Consider the following 4,307-nt stretch of genomic DNA (forward strand, 5'->3'; position numbering starts at 1 on the left):
GTATATTTAGCCTTTTTATTGCACAGTACAACCCCATGCGGTCTGTTTGAAATTAAGGGATGCTTCAGCAGTTGATTGTCAGCTTGACTTCACTGAGGACCTAAATTAAAAATACATTATTCATGTGTTTTCTGGGCCTCAGGTGACATCATCTGTTTTAATTAAAGGTATGTGCTGCAAGCATAATTTAGAACCTTTTATATCACCTAATAATAATTACAGTGACAGGGTTACCAGCTCCCTATCTAATGTAGAAATGTGTAGCCCAAGCTGGGTACTGGTGAATTTGGCAATCACATTACTAAGCCCTGCACTGAATGGAAATAATTGTGCTTTTTTTTTTCCCTTACTTTCCAAGTTTGAAAAATTCAAGTATGATTAATCTATTTGACTTGAGCAGTGGTGAACTCTGGTTTACTATGGCTCAGGCTGAGTACCATTTTTATCTACATGCCCAGAATGAGGTTACAGATGTTTTACAGCAAATTATCTTTGGCCACATTTATATAAGGTGCTGCATGGTGGTTTACAACTGTAACATATTGTCAATAGATACCTGCACTGCTTGCTTGAGGAAAGTTTTCTTCCATTTCCATAGCTTTTATTCCAATGGCTTACAAAATGCCTGTATCTTTTCATATTGTAACAACGTAAGAATTTATGATTAATAAAGAAACATTGTGTTGTATAAGTTTTAAGCGTCAAAGCTGTAAATCATTGTACAGTTGCATAATTTGATGTATTTTCCTCACTATACAAAAGTACATACAGTTATCAAAGACACTGAGAAGTTTAGAAGAACAGCAGCTTGATCAAAAATAAGGAGTGTTCAAAATCTTCGTTATAGGGATCAGATAACAAACAGTGAGATGGGCAAGTGCAGAGGGGCCTGGTGTAGCTGTATAATTGTTTCCTTTCCTATTCATTCCTACCTAAAAAGGACTTTAAGTATCTGAAAAGCACCCACACTTCATTTCTTTGCAAAAACTACTGGAATTGTATTATCTAAGAATCAGCTGGGAACCTAGACACATTAAATGATGGGGGCAGGCAGCCAGCAAAGGAGCCATACAGAGGTGCTGGTTGATTAGGAATGATGCATGGGGCTAGCAACGTGCACGTGGAGCTAGCAATGGGAGGATGAAAGGCACAGAAGCTTAAAAAGGTAGGATTGGAGGGTGCCATCCTTCTAGCCAGTGGGGAAAACTACATTCAGCAGAGTTGGAAATACCTGGTGAACATTGAAATAATCGCGGGAATAACAGTTTGAAGGTAATTTCTGTACTCTGGTGTTTTAGAACTACACCTGGATTAACAGAAGAAACATGACAGGCAGGCTATTCTCTCTGATATTTTATTTACTTTATCATCTTCCCAGGGGAATACCGTCTCAGGACTGAGGGCTTCTCTACAGGCCAGTTCTTTAATGCTTCAGCACTCAGCTGTGTCATCAGCTTGTTACTGCCTAAAACTATAGGGTTTCATATGCATATACAATTGTTTACTAGCTTGTTATCCATTCCCAGTACATTGTATTGTAACAATGCTTTATAGGGAGTAGACCATGAAAATGAATAACCAGTCAATGTTAGATGGTTTAGTAGGAACCAAAATGTCCTTCCCTATTCCAGTGAAATACTGCATTTTCTTATGTGTGAAGTTTAGTTATGTATCATCACTTCCATCATAAATCATACAGGACACAGGCTCCTTTAATTATAAAGCCTGCGCTATATGCAGCCACCTTCAGGTGATTGGGCACTGGCAAACAGAAGTGTGGGACAGGCCATATAACCCAATATTCAAATGGGACCCATCGCACTCTTGACCAGACAATACCCTTACGAGTTGGGTGGGTGCCGGAGTGGCAGCAGATGCCTCTGCAAATCAATGTACAACATAGAAAGAGTCACTCGCACTCCAGCTTGATTTCAGTCAATATTTATTGACCTCTGTAGTGTCACATCACGTTAGCGATGTTTCGGAAACCACATGCTCCCTCAGGCAAACAGAGTGAGACATGTCACTGGGTGGGAACGACCTTCGTACATCTCTTGGAATCCTGCTTCAACATAAAGGTGGACAGGTTAGTGGCCAGGGCCAGAGATCCTGAGGCCTTTGCAGTGGGTTTGCTAGTGACCCCATGGGATCAGTTTCAGCTGATGCACACTTTCCCTCCGGTACTTATTCTTCTCTGACCACTCCACAGCATCAAGATGGAGGGTGCTCAGGTGATCCTGGCGGTTCAGTTGATAGCTGGAGAATGAGGACATGTGCAGGAGACTCTAATGATCTGGAGACATGTTATAAGAGCTTCTAGAGCTCTGTCTTTACAGTTCCTTTATAATTGAGTGTGTCCTGGTCAAAAGTTTTCAGAATGACACAAATAATAATTTTCACAAAGTCTGCTGCTTCAGATCGTATGAGGGCAATCTGCATATACTACAGAATCATATGAAGACTGACCAGATCAATTGCAATTAATTGCAAAGTACCTCTTTGCCATGAAAATGAACTTAATCCCCCCCAAAAAACATTTCCACTGCATTTCAGCCCTGCCACAAAAGGACCTGCTGACATCATGTCAGTGATTCTCGTTAACACAGGTGTCAGTGTTGACCAGGACAAGGCCGGAGACCAACTCTTTCATGCTGATCGAGTTAGAATAACAGACTGGAAGCTTTAAAAGGAGGGTGGTGCTTGAAATCATTGTTCTTCCTCTATTAACCATGGTTACCTGCAAGGAAACATGTGCAGTCATCATTGCTTTGCACAAAAAGGGATTCACAGCTAAGGATATTACTGCTACTAAGATTGCACCTAAAATCAACTATTTATCGGATCATCAAGAACTTCAAGGAGAGAGGTTCAATTGTTGTGAAGAAGGCTTCAGAGCACCCAAGAAAGTCCAGCATGCGCCAGGACCGTTTCCTAAAGTTGATTCAGCTGCGGTATTGGGGCACCACCAGTGCAGAGCTTGCTCAGGAATGGCAGCAGTCAGGTGTGAGTGCATCTGCATGCACAGTGAGGCGAAGACTTGGAGGATGGCCTGGTGTCAAGAAGGGCAGCAAAGAAGCCACTTCTCTCCAGGAAAAATATCAGGGACAGACTGATATTCTACAAAAGGTACAGGGATTGGACTGCTGAGGACTGGGGTGAAGTCGTTTTCACAGATGAATACCCTTTCCGATTGTTTGGGGCATCCGGAAATTACCTTTGTCCGGAGAAGAAAAGGTGAGCGCTACCATCAGTCCTGTGCCATGCCAACAGTAAAGTATCCTGAGACCATTCATGTGGGGTTGCTTCTTAGCCAAGGGAGTGGGCTCACTCACAATTTTGCCTAAGAACACAGCCATGAATGAAGAATGCTACAAAAACATCCTCCATGAGCAACTCCTCCCCACCATTCAAGAACAGTTTGGTGGTGAACAATGCCTTTTCCAGCATGATGGAGCACCTTGCCATAAGGCAAAAGTGATAACTAAGTGGCTTGGGGGAACAAAACATCGAAATTTTGGGTCCATGGCCAGGAAACTCTCCAGACCTTAATCCCATTGAGAACTTGTGGTCAATCCTCAAGAGGTGGATGAACAAAAAAAAAAACCCACAAATTCTGACAAACTCCGAGCATTGATTATGCAAGAATGGGCTGCCATCAGTCAGGATGTGGCCCAGAAGTTGATTGACCGCATGCCAGGGCGAATTGCAGAGGTCTTGAATAAGAAGGGGCAACGCTGCCAATATTGGCTCTTGGCATAAACTTAATGTAATTGTCAATAAAAGCCTTTGACACTTATGAAATGTTTGTAATTATACTTTAGTATACTATAGTAACATCTGACAAGATCTTAACAAAACACTGAAGCAGCAGACTTTGTTAAAATTAATATTTGTCTCATTCTCAAAACTTTTGTCCAGGACTGTACAGTCCAGGGCAACCACACCACATCAGATATTCTCTGCAAGATCCAGTATATAAAGATCAGAAAAAAAGAACAGACACCACAAACAAAAAGAAAGTGGAAAATAAATAAACCACATTATTTCGCTAGTAGACACCCACAGGGTTATTCACAAAAGGGTGAGGAGTTTGGGGGAAGGCAGGAGAAGTGAAAAATCTAGGACAGCATAGCTGTACTGGAAAGTGAGGTCAATTGCAGAATTCTTCTAGTTCAGCTATGTTGTTCTAGATTGTTCACTTCTCCTGCCTTCTCCAAACCCTTCACCCTTTTGTGAATAACACTGCAGGTTAATGAATATTGAATATTTCTTCCATTCATTGGAGCACACAGTGGAGATTTTGAGAT

The 4,307-nt window shown here is 41.7% G+C and overlaps 1 long non-coding RNA gene across 1 annotated transcript in view; it reads right to left on the minus strand.

Moving 5' to 3' along the window:
• Positions 1-3,277, minus strand: part of LOC108786713 — a 16,730-nt gene extending 13,453 nt beyond the window's left edge. Inside the window, exon 1 of the long non-coding RNA XR_001941223.1 lies at positions 3,172-3,277. This is a non-coding gene — a long non-coding RNA (uncharacterized LOC108786713). The remainder of the gene's footprint in view (positions 1-3,171) is intronic.
• Positions 3,278-4,307: the final 1,030 nt, after the last annotated feature.

The sequence above is a fragment of the Nanorana parkeri genome, unplaced genomic scaffold (genome assembly GCF_000935625.1).
Source record: "Nanorana parkeri isolate BGI_ZX_2015 unplaced genomic scaffold, ASM93562v1 scaffold223, whole genome shotgun sequence".
Classification (NCBI taxonomy): Eukaryota; Metazoa; Chordata; class Amphibia; order Anura; family Dicroglossidae; genus Nanorana; species Nanorana parkeri.